General features: G+C 32.4%; 1 pseudogene across 1 annotated transcript in view; it reads left to right on the forward strand.

Annotated features, from left to right (window-relative positions):
* LOC143223889 (kalirin-like) overlaps positions 1-23,245 on the forward strand; it is a 155,905-nt pseudogene that overhangs the window by 89,805 nt on the left and 42,855 nt on the right. The window contains exons 23-29 of the transcript XR_013013177.1: positions 257-369; positions 610-769; positions 6,270-6,362; positions 6,618-6,752; positions 7,251-7,436; positions 9,308-9,491; positions 15,825-15,870. The product of XR_013013177.1 is annotated as a kalirin-like (transcript). The remainder of the gene's footprint in view (positions 1-256; positions 370-609; positions 770-6,269; positions 6,363-6,617; positions 6,753-7,250; positions 7,437-9,307; positions 9,492-15,824; positions 15,871-23,245) is intronic.

Genomic DNA, 23,245 nt, shown 5'->3' on the forward strand with positions numbered 1-23,245 from the left:
TTTGTTTTTCAGTAAATATAGTTTTAAGTTTAATAATGTTATAATAATAATGTAAGTCTTCAAATAATGTTTTACATGTGATTGCTCAGACTGTTTTTTTTTTATCAAGAGAACACATCATTGTTGCAGTTTCAAGATGTTTTTATTCACTTCGTATGTTCATTTTTGTATTACAGTTTTATTTTAAATATGAAATCTCATTAATCTAGTTTTAAGACATATGTTTTACTTGTATATTAAATTTTTCTTTGGAAAGGGTTATATAGCAATAATGAAGTCTGGGGAAATACCTGTACCAGAAGATTTGAAGAATGGGAAGGATAAGATAGTTTTTGGAAATATTGAAGCTCTGTATGAGTGGCACAGAGAGTAAGTTACTAATTAAAGTTTAGCTAAGTATATGATAATATTTAACTATTGAGGTACTTAGTACATGGTATTAAGGTTATTTTTTTATAGTGATATTTATTATCAACTTTTAATTTATTTAAATATTTATTTTCTCCAACTTTTGAGATTATTATAAGTAAAAAGGTCAGTATCAGTAATAAACTGCTTAATTATTTAGTAAATTCATTTTCTTCTGAGTTTTATTGCTTTACTTTGTAGTACTTTCTTTGGGGAGTTGCAGAAATGTGCAGCTGAACCAGGGAGACTAGGTCCACTATTTCGTCGTTATGAAAGGAGGCTACACATGTATGTTGTGTACTGTCAGAATAAACCAAAATCAGAGTACATTGTTTCAGAGTTTGTTGATACCTATTTTGAGGTAAATAATTTGTCAAAAGTGGAATTTTTTTCAATATTTATTTATTTAATATGTAAGAAGACTTTTCTAACAAATTTTTTTTGTGTTTAATTTCAGTTAAACAAACAACATTTTTAAAAATCTTATTTTTTAAACATAGCCTTTCAGTGGGTTTACCTGGCATCATCATATGGCAAACTTTGAATTGAATTAACAACAGTTCAGGCTTGTGTTGTACAAATCAGAATGATATTACATAATTAAACAATGTAATAGAAATCAACAATTGCTAAATAGCCCTATCCACCTTTGTACTTTTTATTGAGCATGATACAAAGTTTTAGTGTCTTATATTCAAAATTTTATTGAACTACTTTTTGTTTGTTATAATCTATTAGAATAGCATAAAATCTTTGCTTTTTATCCATAAAAGTTTTAAGTTCTTAATTCTACAAAGCAATATGTTAAAATGTCATGAATTTCACCTAGTATGGCACACATGAAACATTTTCTCCTAGCATACCATCATCCCTATTTTAACCACCACTCCTTGAAAAAGCACGATATTAAATGTAAATTATTCTAAATAAAATCATCATTGCTCAGATAAACCACATTTATTATAGTCTTCAACTTTGGTTACAAAGCCATCAGATAGAAAATCAGACTCCTTCTGACACACCCAACTGTTCCATTCTCTCTTTTGTAATTCATTAATAGTTCATTCTTATATTTAATTATATATTACCTACAACCAATAAAAACTTAAGGTCTTCATCTATCAAATGACGTATTTTATAATGTTAAGTTTTGAATGGTTGCAGAGTTAGAAAGCCAAGTAAGGGAATTTGTCTACTATCTGTACAAGTCTCTATCATATAAAACATTATTTAATTAAATAAAAATTATTAATTGAAATACTGTGAGTAGTATAAAATAATTAGGGGGAACTCTCTTTGACAACTGAGAGTGTGAAAAAAGATTTGACAAGTATTGTATTTCTTGTTTTTTATGTGTATCCTTTATCTAATCTCAACTACTTTAAAACATCTTGATTTTCATAGTTTTAGTTGTTTTTATAATTACATATAAAGTAAAATAAATAATAACAAAAATGTTTCATGAGGCACACACATGAGCTACTTGTACTAGTTGTAGTAGCTTGTGGGTATCGTAATTCAATAGAGTAATGTGAGCTGCATGTTCTGTGAGTGATTTACAACTTAAAAGTGCATGGACAGTAATTAGTCACAGCTCAAAGGGCAAGAAAACAAAATTTAACTATAAATAGATGTATGCTGTTAAGAACTTAGAGATAATTTGGATAAATTAATGTGGTTTAATATTACAATGTGAAATCATTAATGAAAAAAGAAAAAGGGTAATTTAGATTTATATCTTTTATTTTTGTGGTTACAAGGTTGGTAAGGTTGAGATAATTAGGATCAATGAATGTGGTTTAATATTATAATATGAAGTCATTAGTGAAAGAAAAAAGGGGCAGTTTAGATTTTTTTGTGGTTACGAGGTCAGTCAGAGAATTTATTTTTGAGTTAGGTAAGAGAAAAACAAATCATCATGTTTTACTGAAACAGAAACATATGAAGTGTATTTAGGAGGTCTTAGGGATTACACAAAGGAAGTTTAAAACTTTTGAGATAATGAAAAGTATTTTTAATTTTAACATGAAAATTACTTTGCACATTGACTATTCAAAACAAATACTCAATATATTTATGGACAAATCTTTATTTTATTTTATTATAAGTACTTCACTAAAAAAATGTAATTTTTGTTCAGTTAAAGACTTATAACATGTAGTGAAACATTTCCAAGTTTTGTGAAAATATACACAATATATTGAAAGTTAGAAGTTTGAGATCTGCAAAGACCTGCAAAGAGGTCATCTGGTCATTGATACAGACTGACTGTGTTGAAAGAGATAAGAAAAACAACAATTAGAATAAATATTATAAATCTAAGCATATTTATTAATGTTAATTTTTTATTTTTGATATACAGAGCTTTAATTTTTTTTTGTTTATTATCTTTGTTAATGATTTCAACATCTGATAAAATCCTAGGATGGTTGGTTGGATTGGTGTTTTATGGTGCAAAACAGCTAAGCTATCTGCACTAAACATCCAGTAAAAAGTTAAAATTAAAGTAAAATTACTAAAATTCACAAAAGAAAATTAAGATAAAACAAGGCAAAGTTGGATATTTGAATTAAAAACATAAATATCATTAAATCCAATTTTTACATCTAGTCTACAGCAGTAAGAGAAAAGCTACAGTAATACAAGTTGTAAAGAACTTTCTGTAGCATAATTGTAATTATCATAACTCACCAGAAAGACTAACAGATAAGTTTAAAAACCACCTTAAGTCACCTGAAATTGGCCTTCCAGTCCTGGTTTCGAGTTATTTGACGTTCAGGCCATTTTCTAATTTCGAATTGAACAAGATGTACTTTGATTCTTAAAAGGGAATCACATTAAAAATGGTTTAATGTATAAATTAAAAAATGTATATACCATTAAAAAGATTAATGGCATTTCAAAAACTAAAAACATTTCTAAGGTGGTCGGTGTCACCATCACCAATAACACCGTCTAACATTACGGATAAACCTCAGGACAAAACATGTTTAAAATGGTGCCATCGTTACGACTCTCAATGAGAGTTAAAAAACTGTGACCAGTGTGTAGTCTAGTTAGAACAAGTTCCTCTTACAGTAGCAAGACAGTGAAAGTCCAGTAGAGGGTTTTAGTTGGAAAAGCTTGTTTTCACATTGCTCACTCCAAGTCGTCTTCCAACTGGCACTGAGCTGAGCCTTGAGTACAGGACCATAGTCTATGTATAGAACAGATACAGCAGTGATAATGCCAGATCAGACAGATTTAGCTGCAGTGTTGGCGAACTCGTTCCTGATAATACAAACGTGGCCTGGTATCCAGAAAAACTGGATAGAAGTAGATGTTAAAGAGAAATGGGCTAGTCGGTTTTGAATATTGACAAGAACTAACATGAAGCAATTCCAGGGCCAGTAGAGAACTAAGTGAGTCAGTACAAATAGTGCAATTTAAGTGAAGTATCAGCAAGAGAAATGGCATACAGTTCAGCAGTGAACTGTCAACTTTTCTCAGATGACTTAAGATCTGTCACATTTGGGGACTATAATAAGCCATGGTGGGATGGACTGACCAGTGGATACAGCAGTGTTATCCAAGGACAGACCCAATAATCAGTGATGATGAGAAAACCCACTTGTAGAGAAAAATATATATGTAAAAACAGCTGGTTTGGGTTGAGAAAATTTTTACGTAGAAGAGCAAACACCATTTTGACCTTCTTCAGTCATCATCAGGTGAACCTGTTGTCTGGGTAACACTCAGGTCACAATAAGCCACATTTTACTGTCTTGCTGTTGTTACGACTCTTAATGATGACCAAAGAAGGTCAAAACGCTGTTCACTCCTCTACATAAAACTTTTTTCAATCCAAACCAGCCATTTTTACATACATATTAAGGACAGACCCAGTTCATCCAACTGCTCCTGGATATGAAGGCCAAAAGGAGCAAAGGCAGATCGTCTGTTCTGAAAAAACATGGCCCACTAAGGAATGAAAGCAGAACCCCAGGTGGGATGCTTTGATAAGGAACCAAGTTTTGAAGCATACAGTAATTATAGTTGCAAACGGTAGATATGCAAAGGAGGTTCGAGAGACTCTGTGTATAAATTCTGAACTTCAGACATGTGGAAAGCCCTGGTGCAGAATCGAAGTCCCTGATGATGAACTGGGTCTGGCAGTCAAAATAACCTACCTTGATGGTGGCAGTTGGACTTGATGATGTAAATGTCAGAATGAGGACATTGGTCGGCATCATAATTTCATCTTTGCGAGTAAAGATGCACCTCACTGCAGAAACTCCTTGGGTGGAGAAACCAGCGAGAATCTCTGACTCTGGGATGTTCTTCAAATCCCTCTCAACAATAACTCCTCATAATGAATTCAAAATAGCATGATGGATAACTTCAATAGGTATATCCCAAACTGCCTTTGAATGCAAGAGGAGTTCACTGTGTTGGGATGTGGATGTTTCCACCTATATGTCACCAGAGCAAAGTTTCTTTTCTGACTGGTGGGTGAGGTCAGTGGGCACTGAAATATTTTTTTCTTATGGATCCTCCAAATAAAAACTTAAATACTATGGTCAAAAAACAGTCCCTAGGTTAACGACCACGTCTTGAGGATTCTGAGAAGCAATCTCCAAAACCTGAAACACCTGTACCACATTTTCTTATACTACATTCTCTTTTGGACAAACCTTTTGGGCAAACGTTTCCCTTTTTCATTCAGAAGGGATTAGAGGGACTTGCTGCTCAGAATCTTCAAGACGTGGTCGTTTACCTAGGGACTGTTTGTTGACCATACTATTTAAGTTTTTATTTGGAGGATCCATAAGAAAAAAAATATTTCGGTGCCCACTGACCTCACCCACCATGGAGCCCTATAAAGGGATGCATTACAATGCTAAACTAGGACACTGCAGTAATGCCAGGGTTTTGTGAGTACTATACCCAAACACCAACATCAGATACAATGTCCACTACACCTGTTGAGAACATCCCATGCTGGTACTTGGTTGACCCAAGGGGGGCCACCCTAAAGCCACCTGTCTGCAGTAATTCAAGGCTAAAGTGATGTGTTAGGGTTGGACCCCTCAGCCACCAGGATCCTCTCCTCCCCTTCACATGTTACTGCACATGGCAAACACATGGGTGAATGTTTAGATGCTAGAGGAAGTAAACTGAAAGAAGAGAACCTTCCCTGGGATGTCCCCTCATCATGTACAGGAATCCACACCTAGGGGAAATCATAGGAGTGACTATGTTTAACCTTATGTTCAAGTATATTATCAAAAGTTGTTTGTGTAGTTATCACCCAGGAGTGATTGTCAGTGTAAAGGGAATAAAAGATGAAAAGATGTGCAGCTGTACTATCTTTAGCTTTCTCAGTAGAATACTTTTTGTAATATTAGTGGAAGAAATCATTATGTGCTTTTATATATGTCTATTCTCTTAAAAATATTTAGCTTTTATTAGACTAAGAGGTAGAATATAAATTAATTTTTATATATCTTTAGTGAAGCTGTTAGTAGTATGTTAAACATTGGACAAAAGATTAAGATTTTTTTTTCTTTAATGAATTTTCAACTTCTGTCAAACATTATACACAAAGTTTGTATGTAATAAAATCTTTATAGTAAGAGTTTTATGTGTTGTAATGTCACTAAAACTGTAATATGCTGTGCTTTCACTCACAGTTCTACTTTATGTTGTTTTCTCCATTACTAGGTGGTAAGTGCATATGTCACCATTTCGATAGATGATTTTGTATATTGTGTTATATAAATACTCTGGTTAGTTAATTTAGGCTTTCATCAAGACTGTAGCTGTATAATATTATTCAATTTCTTGAGTTGTTGTTTATCCAACAAGAGAACCTCTTTCAGGAGGTGAAACAGAAGCTTGGTCATAAACTTCAGCTGCCTGACTTACTAATTAAACCTATTCAGCGAGTGATGAAGTATCAGCTGCTACTGAAGGTGGGAAAATATAGTTGTACAGTTAACCTGAAGCATAAACTTACAAAGTTGATTACATTACACTATCATTAATCTAAAAGATAAACAAGTTGAAAGTACGTATACATTGTATTTAGAATGATGCAACATTTAATTGGTATCAAATGACTAAAGCATTAGAGCAACAGTCTATTTTTAGTGGGGCTATGAATATATTTGCACTTGTTATTAAAGATATCATGATATTTACCTTTAGAAAGTATGTTTGAATTTCAGGATATACTCAAATACACAGAAAAGGTGGGACTTATAAAAGAAGGAGAAGACTTAAGGAAGGCTGTCCATATTATGCATGTGGTACCTAAAGCTGCTAATGATATGATGAATGTGGGACGCTTGCAAGGTTTTGATGTGAGTTTTTGTTGTTGTTATTGGTGTTGTCATAGTAGTTTCTGAATCAGGCAAGTATGTGTTTAAATTTATAGGATAAATTAGAAATACTGCGATGCTTTTTTGTGAAAAAATATAAATAGCATTTAATAAAGCATCTTGTATCACACCAAACTTCTATTTTTATTTAAAATAATTAATAGTACTACTGTATTAATTTTTCTGTTGTGATATAAATGTTCTAAACAAATCTGGACTTTATATGGAAATTACAAAACAACTATATCATATATGTAGGTACTTTTTTTCTAAACAAGGTGCACTTATTTTCATTTGGATTACAATATGTACATGTATATAGGACACACATATACAAAATGATATAATTATTAAAATGTTTTTAAAAGACACAGTTGTATTCATATTCTTTCAGGAGGGGAGCTAAAATTCAGGGAATTACAGTGTGTACATTTTTCTTTTTAAAGTTGAAAGGTTGTTTGTAAATTTTTTTCTTACCAGGGTAAAATTACTGCTCAGGGAAAGCTGTTGCTTCAAGGTACTCTCTTTGTAGGAGAACCACTTTCTGGTGGCAAAATGAAAGAGCGTCAGGTCTTTTTGTTTGAACAGATTATTATCTTTAGTGAATCTGTTGGTCAGAAATCACAGTTTTCAAATCCTGTCTATATCTACAAAAATCATTTACAGGTAAGTCTTTTAAAAAATATAAAATCTTTTCTGTTTCAGTTACTATATAATTATGTTATTATTTTCTTTATTTTAGTATATTGAAGAAAGAAGCATGAAACTGTATGATTAAAACATTGTACAAAACTTAAAGGAAAGGGAATTAAAATCTGACTATTTGTTACTGGCATTCTTTTTTAAGGAAGATGCATGAATGATCACTTGAGATGCATTATAAGAAAACACCAGATTTTTGCAAAATTACATGACAGTATTTGAATAGCATAAGAGAAAATAAATTTTAAGAATATGTCTTAACCTTCTCAGATGGGCCACAAGTCAAAGTCACAATTTGTTGACTTGCATTCAAAATTTTATTGAACTTCTATTTTATGAATTTATCCTGGTAACTTTGGTATCAAATTGTAGATTATAATTCAAATTCTCATATTATATGTTATTTAATTTCTTAATTTGAAAGTAAGTGTTAAAAAACACACTTAAACATTGATTTTTGTGTCTCATGTGGTATGTTGAATGCAGCACTGGTTCAGATTAGATGTTTGTGATATCAAAGTACAAAGTTTGTAATTGTGTACAAATTAGGAACTGGTTACAAATATCAAAAGGTAGGCAATAATGTAACAATCTTTTTTCCTTTCTATTTGCTCGGCTATCACTATATTTAGTGAATCAAACAGTGACCTCTGCTCACCTCTTTCCATTTTTGGAAACAGTCTTATATACACTTCTATATGTAACATGCTAATAACCAATCAGGAGCTCAAATTATTTTTTAATGATTTTCTCACTAATTTTCAAATATATTGGCATCCTCTCTTTCTTTTGAGACACAAATTGGAGCTGGAAAATTGAATCTTTTGTCTGATTTCATATTTTATACAGCTGAGTTACTAAACTTCATCAGTTATAATGGAATTCTTTGTATGGATGAAGTAAAAAATTTTCTTTCACATCCTCCATCTGTGAAATTTCTTATGGCTTAACAAGCTAGGACAAGCAGCAGTAACTAGAAAGGTCATAACTAAAGAGAGAAAGTTTTATTTCTTTATTTACTGTTCTATGTTTTAATAAAAATAAGTTTAAGAACTTGCTTGTAAATTGTAATTCTTCATATACATATAAATTTATAATAATTGAAATGTGACTGTATTTTACCAAATTTCTCATAAGATTTCTATGAGGTAGTTTGTGTAACTAAACATACACAGATTTGAGGGACAAGTTTGTGTAGTAAGTATTTGTTGAAGTACATTTCTTGTTTCTTGCATATCACGTGTAAAGGAATTTGATTTTGTTTGTTTTTCACCTACATTATGTTTAGCATAATTTTTACCCAGCTTCATGTTTTTTACTCTTGTATTTTATTTTTTATATTTTGAAATTTTTTAAGCTTCTTCAGGTATATTTTAGTCTTAGGTGAAATTTATTACTTTCAATACATTTTATTTTACACTTCTATCCCAACCAGGTGCTCATTAGAGGATCATATTCAATATAATATAAAATAGAACATAAACTGATATAAAATATGATATAAAATAAAATTTTAACATAATTTAAACACAGAGAATGGTTAAAATTTATACAAAGAGATTTGAGTTTTTCATGTTATCCATGTGTTCTGTGATAACCTCATTTATTATAAGTATAAGAGACATAGTTAATGACATTAAAAATTTTAGTATAAAAATGCATATGCATTGTTGTCTAGATCTTCATTTGCAGTAAGTTCTAAGTTGTTTTTGTTCTTTTTTGTTGCAAAAAAGCAGTTAAATATTTGTATATGATTAAATGTGTGGTAAAGTTTTGTGGTATTTCTCTTGTAGTATTGTCAGTTGGTATTAGATTTCTTCCTTGCATTTCTTTAGGTTAATAAAATGTCACTGGGTGAAAAAGTTGATGATGAAGATAATCTAAAGTTTGTTCTAAAGTCAAAAGACCCAAATCAGCAGGGTTTATGTTTTGTTATTCAAGGAACATCTCAAGAAGAACGAGATGAATGGGTTGCAAATATTCAAGCTATTCTAGACACACAGTTAGATTTCTTAAGAGGTAAGTAACTCTTGCATATTTATGGAATTTATATAGCTGAAGTCAGTCAAGGTATTTAGTGATCATATGGTCTAATACCAAATTATTTAGTGGTTATAGAAGTGCATATAAATTAAAGCAGTTTGCATTGACATGCTTATAAAATGCTTATTACACTTGAAGTGTGTCAAAGAGAAGTGTGTTAAATATTTATATAGCGATATTGTTGAGCAGTGTAGTTTCAAAAGATACACCAATTTGAAAAAGTGAGCAGCCAGTGTTTTACATGGAACTGGAAGATGCCACACAACATGGCATTTATGACCATCACTATAATTTGCAGAGTGAAGATTATTATTACAGAAGAGAACCTTCTATCTTAAACAATCATTGTGCTAAAACTGCTACTTTGATAATGGACAAGGATATGTAATTAATGGAGTTTGAATCCACATTTTTCTTCAACCCTTTTGCAAAGGGTCATGTGTCACAGACCGTTTCATCGTGTTTGTTGACTTGAATTCAAAATTTTATTGAACTACTTATTTTATGAATTTCTATCATTAAGTATGGAATCATTTGGTACATTATGATTCAAAATTTATTATTACATTTCTTAATTTTAAAATATGTATTAAAAACACACCTTAATAGATATTTGTTGAATGCAATACTGTTTAAAATTAGATGTTTGTTATGTCAAAATACTAAGTCTATAGTTTCATACATTAGGAACTAAAATTACCAATATTAACAAGCTAGGATATAAAATAAGAACTTGGTATCTTTTTATTTTGCTGAGATGTGGCTTACAGATTGAATCAAACACACTTACTTCGATATATGATGTTAATAACCAATCGACAGCTTACAATGTTTCCCTAGTGGTTTTCTCAGCTATGCTAATCTGTGAAAAGGCTACCTTGTTCTCTTGAACCACGATTTCTATGAGGTAGTTTGTGTCTTTAGTCTGTTCAAAGTTTTATATTTCGTAAAACCTAAATACATCTCGGTTACTATGCTTAATAAATTATAGTGGAATTCTATGGTATCAGTATAGTTATTTGTGATTTTTTGGTTTTCAAATGCATATATGAAACCTTTAAAAAAAAAAAGTCTGATATCCTTCATATGCAAAATTTTAAAAAGCTTGGCAACTTATGTCCAGCAGCAACTTAATTCAAAGGTCATAGTTAGAAGAGATAATTGTTTGCTTTACTTCTTTTTTTATTGTTTTATATTTTACAAAAAATAAGTTTAATGATTTTTATCTTATGAGTAATATTGATATACATATATATTGTACACTGGTTGAAATGTGACTGTATGTAACAAAATACTAGTCCACTAAAACCCAGTCAATACAAGGAAGACTAAAGGTCAGTTTCATATTATAGGTTATGTAATATGAGTGCATGTGCACCACATTAATGTTAGCTAGGCATGACTGAAAGGTCAATATAATAATAAATATATTGTGTTATAAGACTTAAGCTATTTAGACTAAATATTAGTAATTTCTTATTATAATATGTAGCCATTCTAGCACAAAAAAACCATATTTTATATTTATTTCCTGATTTCTTTTTGATTATTACTAAGTTGATCAAGTTAAATCCCCACATAGTTAGAGTATAGAGAGTAACATAAAATATAAAGTATCACCAAAAACAAATCTTTGAAATGTATTTAAGATTTGAGAGGTTACAAAATCATTATCTGAGATTTTTGGGATGAGGAATAGTTTCTTTAATAATAAGATAAAATCACTTTCCACTTGGACTGTTTAGACTTGATATTTTCACAAACATGTCCTTAGAAAAAATATTTCATAAAAAAATCTAATTTTTTTGTATACAAAAGCCAGGGTTCCTGCAGGTGCTGGAAAGCCTGAAAGATCATGGAATTTGAAAAGGGTATATATATAAGTCATGGAAAGTCCTTAAATTTTACATTGTAACAAAAAAGCTAGTAAATATTATAAGCATCAACAACGTTTAGTACTAATCTCTCGAGGCAAAGCTGAAACCTAAATGTAGTAATGTGGTATTTCCCTATTGTGTTTGGTTAATCAGAATTCATTATATTTTTTTTAATAAGGTGGTGAATAAAAGTGAGGCAATTATCCACAGAGCACAGTATGCCCTCAAGCTGACCAATCAGGGATAAGCTTATTTAGAACAGTTCATGTCACAGTTACATTCATCATTTTGTCAGACTAATTTTGCTGTGCACTGTTCAAAATGTTTGAAAGTGGCTAAAATACATGTAAAGAGCTGCTTACAGTTCTGGAACTCCTGTTACCATATGATAATGATTTTGATTTTGTTTTTGAATTATTTTCACATGATGCCAGTGAAGTGTAAATATCAGGAGAACTGAAAAGAGAATGAACTCTCTATAATGTGGCTTGAACAAGTGCTTACAAATAAACATGTGGCATGCTGCAGCACATGTAAAAAGACTTTCAGCCTTGGGAGCATGGGTGAACCTGCTGATAAATCACATAGAGATGGGAAAAAGTATAAAAACAACATGAAGCATATGAACAGCAATCTATACATTAATTCATTCATAAGCGAGGACAAACCAAGTACCAGTATAATTAAACATGTATATGATGACATAACTGAGAATGTTTCATCTGCAGGATGTACTTAGAGCTGAAATTATTTGGGCTATAAAATGTGTGACATCTCACTTCAGCTACAGTAGTTGTAATAATATTTACGAAACATTTAATCAAGTGTGTCCTGTTAGCAATATAGCTGAAAAATAATTTACATGTGGTGAAACAAGTGTGTTTACCTTGTAGGCTCTGGATTTGGCCCATATATTTATAATCATTGGGCCAAACACTTGAAATGAGTGAATAAAATTGTACTCATGTTTGATGAATTTTGCAACAGCAGTTTGAATAAGAAGCAAGTGGACTTTCATGTTAGATACTGGGATTCCATTGATTATTGCATTGTATCACAGTACCTCTGCTTTCATTGGTCATGGCAAGGCTGAGGATCTGCTTCCTGTGTTATTGGAATTCATTTCAAACATTAGAATGAAGAAAATTATCCAAATTTTCATGGGTGAACCAACAGTGAACTGGAAGCTGCATTGTTTACTATGTGATGAACTTGAACTAATAAACTTTGGAAGCTGTAGCTTTCATATGGTTCACAACTCCTTTAAAAATGGATGTGAAAAATTACAGTTGGGTCATCTGAACTAGTTAAAGTGATTCTGTTTTTGGTATTTTTACTATATATGTATGTTTGAAGTATATAAAAATCCTGGAAAGCCATTGATAAATGGGTAGATAAATCATGAAAAATCATTGAATACTGTAAAAGAAAGTCATGGAATCTAGTCAACTTTTATGTGCAAAAACCCTGAAAAGAATTGTAATTTATAATAAAAGTCTACCAAATGTTGTGAAGGTACATATGCTGTACCAAAAATTGTAGTACAAATAATTAACATGTGCAAATGTGTAAAATAACTCGTGTATATCAAATTTGTTGTGAAAGGGTTAAAATCAGCAGGTGTTTTTCATGAGAAAGATGGGGGGTTGGGGAAACAGAAATTTCATAGCCCTATTTAATCACACACTTTTTAAGTTCCAGTGGATTCTTGTACTTTTATTTGTTTAATCATGAAGTATTCAACCTAAGTCATTAGCCAATTTTATATAGAAAGCAGCATAGGAAGAGTTGGGCAATGTAATATGGCCAATCTCTTGTAAATATTGCTGCAGGATCATTAAGATGTGGAAGAAACACTACAAGTGGTAGTTTGATATTCATGCCAATAATTACATGAAGTTTTACATTTTTTAAAATTTAACAGTTAACTTAGTAAGAACAAAGAGCATGTCCACTATCTGAATTTGTATAACTCACATAATCCATAATTCTTCATGTTTTAACAGTTATTAACTTCTATTAACTAATTTCACTATATTTATAAATGTGTCATTAATACAAAACAACTGAGATGTATCATTTTTTTACGCATGTTACTTTCATTAACCAATACATGGATATTTGTAAATACAACATTGTTATACTAACTAATGTTGATAATTAATTTACTTGTACGTATTACCTTCTACATATGTATGTGATTATTTTGTAGAGCTTTGGAAGCTCTTTGTTGTAATACCAGGAAATGTATTTATAGTGATATATCACAAATAATAATTAAGCTAATAAATGAGTATAATTAATAAAATCACCATGCACTATCAGCACTCTAGAAACATCACTCAGTAACCCAATGTGTGGATTTTGTATTTACTGATGACTGACTTTATGAGGGCAACTCATTAAATAGTGTAGTCATATTAAATATGTAATAAAGGTAGAAATTGTCTGAAAAGTGAAGGTAGATGTTTTGATAATGGACAAAAAATATGTTTTAACTCTGTAACAACAATGTGCTGAAAGTGTAGCACATTAAGTATTTGTTATATTTCATCCTAGAAGTAAAACAAGTGGATAAAATTGTTTAACACTTGACAAGAGATTTGAGAAAAAATAAGTAAGTTAAGAAAAATAAAATATTTAATTTTGCTTTCTTCCAGTATTTCTAATAAAAATTTATTTAGTTTAGTTATTTGCACCTAGACTGAATAATTTACCTTCAAGTTAGTTTTCATTTTAAGTATTAAAATACTATTTATTATCTTACTTTGTTCACTTTTCACTCACATAAACTCTAGAATCTTCCAAATGAAATTTTTTTAAACTAAATGTTTATTCTTTATTTTCTCTTTTCTATACCATTTCACTAATTCTAGCTATTATCATTAACATATGGTGCAATGAAATGCTTGAAATTGCACAACATCAAAAAGATGTTTTAAGATTATTCAAAATATGTACATATTTCTATTTCTTAATTTTATGTCTTTTCTTTTTCACTTATAGCTCATATTTTAATGTTTGATTTTTGTTTCCTGTTCTTTAGCATTGATTATTTTTGGCACACATCACAGGTACCCACAGTGTGAATGGTAAAGATACCTTATTTTCTGGCAAAATCATTTTATGCACATTTGGCAATGCAGACTTGCAGAATGATGTGGACCATTAGTTATTTTAGAAAAATTATTAAACCTTTCAAATATGAATTTTAAAATGCAAGTTATGCATAGTTAACTAAAATATATAAATAAAATCTAAATAGAATTTAACTGTTTCTCTGACTATAACAGATTTAGGTAAGTAACAACTGAAGTGCTATCATGAACATATCAGCCAAAGGTAGCCAAATGCCTCGTCATCTAATTAGTGATGCGCATGAATGGATTAATGAGATTCCCACTGTCCCTATCTACTATCTAGCGAAACCACAGCCAAGGGAACGGGCTTGGAGAAATCAGCGGAAAAAAGGAATGACAATTTGGTGTCAATTTCAAAATAACCATTGTTTGATTATAGCTTTTTTGCAGAACTATAAACACATACATATTGCTTCTACAGCTCAACATTAAACTATAGAAGTTGGACATGGCATCTTTCAAGGGTTGACAGAACTTATTTCTTGTTTCAAATGCATTCAGAAAAGTACTTTGAACCATACATATCAAAAGGTTAGGTAACCTACATTCTTGTCTAGACTTGCATGTACATGACAATTGCTTTATGCTTCAAGGTATACTTTGTCAAATTTTGATATTGTTTGTAGTTCATGCATCATGTGACCCAAACCTATGAGATTTCATTATTGCTTTTACTGTTTCTTTTGAAATAAAGGAATAAAAACTAAATAGTAAAACTTTGAACTGTAACATACTCAATAATAATAATTTGGTTAAAATACATTGACAGTAAAGAGGTTTAATTAAAGTTTGAATATATTTCATTTGCATGCATGGAAAGAAGTTCAAAAATGGTATTGTCATAGGGTTAAAGAGGATGAATATGTACTTTACAAATGAAATAAAACAATGATTATAGTATTATTTTATTATAACAGGTAGTTATTACTTAAATGATTTATGGAAAGTAGATGTAATGCATTGAAAAGATGTGAATTTATTTCTAAAGCTAGGAACAAGCTAATATAACAACAAAAACAAATTTGCATGTGAAAGCCATTTGCTGCAACCAGAAAATAATTGTTTTTTTAAGATGCAAAAAACATCTGTACTACACTCAAATTATATGCAGTGTTTCATTCTTAAATATATATGCATCACATTAAATATTTTGATAACACTGTTAATCTAAAGTTATAATTATTCAGTAGATGTAAAGATTGTTGGTTGTTATTAAAATTAAAAGCTTGAATCATGAAGTAATTATACCAAGTATCAGTGTAATAATTATTTTTTACACTTATCACTCACAGCCTTACAGTCACCTATAGCTTATCAAAAGGAACTCACCAAAGATATGTAAGTAAAAAAACATCTTTGTACTAAAAACATTAAAAGAAATGTGGTTTTAGTATTTAGAAAAGCTCAAAAGGCTGTTTTTTGTTTGCTGTACTATATCTGTTGGTCTCTATAAGTAAATTTATAATCTATTATCAAATACAAATCTCTGATTGTTATAGATATATGTATTATTATTTCACTACATGAATGTAACTTTTGACCTGAAAGCCAGGTAGTGCACATAATTGTTAGTAAAAAATAGTATCATAATGAAATCATGTACTTGCTTATTTTGTTGATGACTTCAAAGATTGCTAAATGTAATAAAAAACATACAAAGTATTTTTATTACTAAAGCTTATTTGTGAAATTTGTTTCTCTTTCCTTTCATAATTTATGAAGAACTGTTTCCAAAACTCCCCTTGCTAATCTGGGTTCATATCAGAGCAAAGGCCACTTTAAAGTTTCATAGTTTCAAGTTACTAGTGTAATATTTCAAAAATTAAAAAGCAACTGTCAAAGTAACTATTTCAGCAAAATAGAAGAGCCATTAAAATTATTTTTTTATTTTTAAAGTAGCATGGAAATTTATATCAAATAAATTGGAATGAATAACTTTATATTTTGTATAGTGCATTTATGATTTTATAAGATATAGAAGATTGAAAAATTATAAAACAAATAATTTGGTTAAAATACATTGATAGTAAAGAGGTTTAATTATCACTTTATACACCACCAGCTTGAAACTACTGTTTCACAAACTGTTTTAGCTGAGGATAAACATGTACAGATACTACAGATTTGCAGATGCTATGTTTTGTATGCTGTCAAGGTTTATCTGTGCAAACAAATTTAAGTTTTGAGAGAGGGAAATTGAAATTAGTGTGAGTAATTTTTTATTACTTTATTAAAACTAAGTGGTTAATACTATGTATATGAACATTTCCAGTATAATTTTATTTTGTGGGCAATTTGAGGAAAGAGGGGAGAACAGAATCTTTTGTTGTAATGTGTTTCAGTAAGAAGAGTGATGTACTGGATTGGAAAGGATTAGTAACCTATAGTAGTTGTAAGATGTTTAGTTGAATGTTTAAAACCAGTTCAAACACTTCAATAATCTCAAATATTATAGTATTTTAATGTGTAGAGGAATAGTTTGACAAATTTATGATAAATAATCATAGCTTTTTGATATTTAATAGAACATTTAAGCCATTCAAAAAGCAATAATCTAAACCCTGTTATGAGACTTAGACTACTTAGACTAAACATTTGTATTTTTTTGTTAAAATGTATAGTCATTCTCGCACAAAAAACTTATATATATTTCCCAATTATTTTTATGAGGGTTATGAAGTTGGTTAGTTGACAGACCCCATATAGTTAGGGTATAAAAAGTAACATGAACAACAAAGTCACTGAAAACAAATGTTTGAAATGTATTTAGGAGATCTTAGAGATTATATAAATGATATTTGAGATTTTTGGGAAGAATAATACTTTTTTAATCATAACATGAAATCACTTTACACTAAGAGTAGTAAGGAATTAGACACAGTATTTTCACAAACAAATCTTTAGTAAAAATACTTAATTAAAAACATTTGATTTTTTGTGTACAAAATTTTGTGAAGATATACATGATGTATCAAAAGTTATAGTGCAAATACTTAGTGTGCAAATGTGTAGATGAACTTGTATATATTATACTGAGCCTGTTGCAAGTGGGTTAATTAAATTATTTGTCTGTGGTCTCTGAATAGTTCACCTACAAGATTATTTTCATGTTAATTATAAAAATACTAGTTTATCTTACAGTTTTCAAACCTCCTAAACTTGTTATATTCTCTACAGCATCACTAACTGTAGCTGTTATCATCAATGAACACTGCAATGTCAAAAATTAATTAATGGAAATATATACATACCTTTTATTTCTATTGAATAATCTTAAAGTATCTTCTTTGGGTCATGCACATTATCATGTTCTTATATTTCCATCATAGTTTATTTGTAATGTTAGTATTTACAGAGACAGTTTTGGCCTATGTCAAAATGTTGTTTTCTCTTGTTAACTTCATGAAAACTGGTTGAGTGAAGCAAAAGATGGAATAAATTAAAAAAATCATTAATTAACTAAAATATAAAAAGTAAATAATAAATACCAATTAAATGTATCAAACTAGTGTTTGTAAAGTGAAAAAAACAAAGTTCTAGGGACAACAATATACATAGAAATTGTACGCCTACATAGTCAAAGTTAACATTGTAGTAGGTATAAGTTAATTTATAGGAAAGCTTCTGCAGAATCTGCTTTTTCTATTGATTTTAAGCATGCCATTCACTTAAGAACTCTCTTAGCAACACAACTTCTGCTATGTTAAGTGTGCATAGCTTATCTCAAAATTGGGAATTTTAGAATGGTACAGTCCAAAACAAGTTCTTGAAATGTTCTTAAGTTACTTGTTAACAACCTGTATACAGTGGTCTTTGAATGTCTGACCAGAAAAATCTAAATTAAACGTAGTTTCTTCTATAACATTTCCTGAAGTTAATAGTTGTAACTATCAACCTTGATGATGGTTCCCACACAAAAATAAACATTGTGCAGTTTTAATTATTGTTTTAAAGGTTTCTTTTGATACAAGTGAATAAAAATTTGGATAATATATAGTTTTGAGTTGTAATATAATTGATGACAATAATTTGAAATACATTTGCAGTAAAGTAGTTTAATTAAATTATAAATTTAATGCAATAATATAAGCAAAAAGGAGTTTAAATGTGCTGTCATCCTTATTGGGCTAATCAGCAGAAGAGTATCAGTAAATTGGTTTGTGTTGTTAACGGTAAATGTGTTGGTATTATAAGTCAACAGACATGTGTCAGTAAATGTGTTGGTGTTATTAGCCAACAAACATGTATCATTAAATGTGTTGGTGTTATCAGCCAACAAACATGTATCAGTAATTATGTTGGTATCATTAGTCAACAGACATGTATCAGTAATTATGTTGGTATCATTAGCCAACAGACATGTATCAGTAATTGTGTTTGTGTCCTTAATCAACAGATATGTATCAGTAATTGTGTTTGTGTCCTTAATCAACAGACATGTATCAGTAATTGTGTTTGTGTCCTTAATCAACAGATGTGTATCAGTAATTGTGTTGGTGTCATTAGCCAACATAAGTGTATTGGTAATTGTGTTGGTGTCATTAACCAACAGGTGTGTATCAGTAAATGTGTTTGTGTCATTAACCAACAGGTGTGTATCAGTAAATGTGTTTGTGTCATTAACCAACAGGTGTGTATCAGTAAATGTATTGGTGTTATTAGCCAACAACCCTCGGTGTGGATTCCTGTATGTGGTGAGGGGACCTCCCAGTGAAGGTTCTGTTCTTTCAGTTTACCTCCTCTGGGATCTAAACATCCACCCACATGTTTGCCGTGCATGGCAACCTGTGAAGGGGAGGAGAGGATCCTGGTGGTTGAGGGGTCTAACCCTAACACACCACTTTGGCCTTGAATTCCTGCAGATGGGCAGCCTTGGGGTGGCCCCCCTTGGGTAATTTGGCTGGTCCACTCGGGCAAGGGTCAACCAAATACCAGTGTTGGATATTCTCAACAGGTGTTGTGGACATTGTATCTGATGCTGGTGTTTGGGTATAGTGCTCACAAAACCCTGGCATTGCTGCAGTGTTATTGTTTGAAATTGTAGTGCATCCCCTCATAGGGGTCCATGGTTGGTGGGGGTCAGTGAGCATTGAAATTTCCTTTCTTTATTATGGATACTCCACTTAAAAATCTTAATAAAATAGTGAGAAAACAGTCTATAGGTAAATGATCACATCTTGAAGATTCTGTACCATCTGTTGTACCTCATTTTCTTATATTGCATTTACTTTCAGACAAACATTTAAGACAAATGTCTCACTTTTTCATTCAGAAGGGACTAGAGGGACTTGCTGGCTCTCCCAAGTCAGTAAAGAAGCTTCGATCTGGTGATATATTGGTAGAAACATCCACATCTCAATACAGTGAACTCCTCTTGCATTCAAAGGCAATCAGGGATATACGTATTGAGGTTATCCATCATGCTGCTTTGAATTCATCATGAGGAGTTATTGTTGAGAGGGATTTGAAGAACATCCCTTCAGTCAGAGGTTCTCGCTGGTTTCTCCACTCAAGGAGTTTCTGCAGTGAGGTGCATTTCCTCTCTCAAAGATGGAATTATGATGCCGACCAATGTCCTCATTCTGACATTTACATCATCAAGTCCACCTGCCACCATTAAGGTAGGTTATTTTGATTGCAAGATACAGTCGTACATTCCAAACCCTCTCTGATGTTTCCAGCATCAGAGGTTTGGTCACTCAAAAACATCATGTTGTGGTTCCTTGACGTGTGCTCGTTGCAGTGGCAAGGACCATGATGCCTATGAGTGTGAAACAGACCATCATTGCATCAATTGCAATGGCTCTCTCCCATCCCACTTTCGTTCTTGCCCTAAATGGTTGGAAGAAAAAGAGGTGCAACATTTGCAAAACGATTCATAACATTACTTATCCTGAGGCTCGAAAATTGCTATCCACCACCTCATCTTGGATGTATGCTGCTGCACTTCGTTCCATAACTACAGTGGGAGTGCAGACAGATCTCTCTGTGCCTCCAAAAGAATCATTCTCCAAACAAATGAAAACTCTTTTGACTTCCATGGTCAAAAAAGTTGATGAATCAACTTCAACACCTATCTCTGTCCCTTCCATACATTCTAACAAACCCCAAGATCCACATCCTTTGGTTCCAGGTAAAGGTATTTCTTCAGATACATCTTATTTTCCCACTCCAAGATGTAAAAAAAAATAATTTGTTCATGTCCTCAGTCACTGAAATCCCATTCCAACAGCAGAGCAGGATCCATGGAGGTCAATATATCTCCCTTGAATAAGGACAATAAAGAAAAAAGATGTGGTCATGAACAGAAGAGTTATCCACCCAATTCGCCTACACATAAATAAAAATGGCCACCCTGATACAGTGGAACTGTTAAGGTTTACCTTTTAATCTAGATGACATCAAAAGACTGATTGCTTCCTACCATCCTGTATGTCTTTCCCTACAGGAAACATTTCTGAAACCTGCCGATACAGTGAGCTTTTGGCATTTTCTTTGTACAGAAATGGCAGGCTGTGTGATGAACAACTGTTTGTTCTCTCTATCTGTCACCTGGAGAGACATATGATCAATCTGATCTTGATGCTGTTGTTGAACAGAGGCCATCTCCATTTTTAATCGTGGGGGACTTTAATAGACATCATCCCCTCTGGGAAAGTGCTGATATTGATAGGAGGGGTCACTCTGTAGAGCGTATGCTCCCTGATCACAACCTTTCTCTTTTAAATACTGGTTTTTCTACTTATTTCCATGCAACTAGTCAGTCCTTAACTGCTATTGATCTCTCAGTTTGCTTCCCTTCATTATTCTCTCACTTTTCATGGAGGGTTGACAATAATCCCCGAGGCAGTGATAATTTTCCTATAAGTTTGAGAGAGACTGGCTATGGTTGATGTCCGGTGGAAGCTGGATCAGGCAAACTGGCTCTCTTTCACTGCTCTTGCAGAACTTGATCCTGCCATCATCTGTAAGCCATCAGTAGACAACTGTGTGGCAGCAGTAGCTGACTGTATTATACAAGCAGATGCTCAATGTTGTCCTAAAACCTCGACAAGTTTTCCAATTATATCCTTGTCCATGGTGGAATGCCACATGGCATGGAAGGATAAAATACGGGCCTGGGATACTTTCCGTAGATATCTCACACTTTTGAACCTCATCACCTTCCAGCGGGCCCGTGCACATGCTCAGTGGATAAGAAGTCAAAGCCAGAAGGAATCTGGATTAAGTTCACAACCAGCATACCTTTTATCACCAGTTCCAAAGTCATATGGGACAAGATTTGAAAGGTCAGTTGTCAGTATAATTCCATCCCCCTCTCAATTTTGCTCTCTTATGGCCAGGAAGTAGCTGATACCCAGAGCATCGCCGATTCTCTAGGTGAAAGCTTTTGCTGGATATTTAGCACGTCTGCTTTTTCTTCTACCTTTTTAGCCATCAAGGCTTGGGCAGAGCAATCACCTCTTTCCTGTCGAGCTGATTGTCTCTATGACTATAATTGTCCCTTTACACTGGTGGAACTCAAACTGGCCCTTCATAAGTCTGGCAGTACATTGGTTGGACCTGATGATATACACTAACATTCTGAGCCATCTATCTCCTGCTTCTCCTGCAAATCTTGTGATTGTTTTTAACTGGATCTGGCAGAAGAATGTTTTTCCTGATGCCTGGCACCAGGCTATTGTCCTACCTTTCTCCAAGCCTGGGAAAGATCCCTAGATTCCTTCAAATTGCTTTGACGAGCTGTCTCTATAAGACATTAGAGAGGATGGTTAATGCTCGTCTTGTTCGGTTTTTTGAATTAAACAACCTCCTCTCGCCCATCGATTGTGGGTTCCAATGACAGTGCTCCACCATGGACCACATGATTCGACTTGAAACGTCAATTAGAGAAGCCTTTGACATTGAGAAGGCTTATGATACAACTTGGAGATATGGCATTTTCTGAAACCTCCATATATATGGGTGAAATGTACAAGAGCATTGAACATTCTCCGTGATCTCTCTTCCACCATTTGGGGAGCAGATCGACGTTCTATGCTATCTTCGGCCTTTAAGACGCTGGACCCTATTCATCATCAATGTATTTGGCTCTGCACTGAGGCTTTCTGCACTTTCCCAGTTCAGAGCTTATACATAGAGTCTCATGAATTTTCTTTGCACCTCTGCCATTTGCAACTGTCTTTACTATATGCTTTGAAACTTTGTTCCTTACCAAAGCATCCTACCTGAGGTTGTGTTTTCCTTCCTTGGTGGACCATGCTTTTTCAGGCCAGACAATCTGCCATTGCTCCTTTTTGCCTTCATACCATCTGCAGTTAGATGAATTGGGTTTGTCGTTAGATAACATTGCTGTATCCAATGGTCAGCCCATCCCACCATGGCTTCTTACGGTCCCTGATTGTGACCTATCTTTCAGTCATCTGAGAAAAGTAGACACTCCTGATTGGAAATTCTTTCTGCTATTTGCTGAACATCTTTCGAACCATTTATACAGATGGTTTGAAATCAGGTGACTGTGTGGGTTCTGCCATGGTTTGTTGTGGTTCAGCAGTTGTATGCATAATCCCCTCTACAGCTTCTGTGTTCATTGCTTAACTGTACAACATTACTCTTGCCCTGGATCACATAGAAGCTAAGGAGTACTCAAACTGCACTATTTATACTGACTTGCTTAGTTCTCTACTGGCTGTGGAATTGCTTCATGTTGGTT

This window comes from Tachypleus tridentatus, chromosome 8 (assembly GCF_004210375.1).
Source record: "Tachypleus tridentatus isolate NWPU-2018 chromosome 8, ASM421037v1, whole genome shotgun sequence".
Classification (NCBI taxonomy): domain Eukaryota; kingdom Metazoa; phylum Arthropoda; class Merostomata; order Xiphosura; family Limulidae; genus Tachypleus; species Tachypleus tridentatus.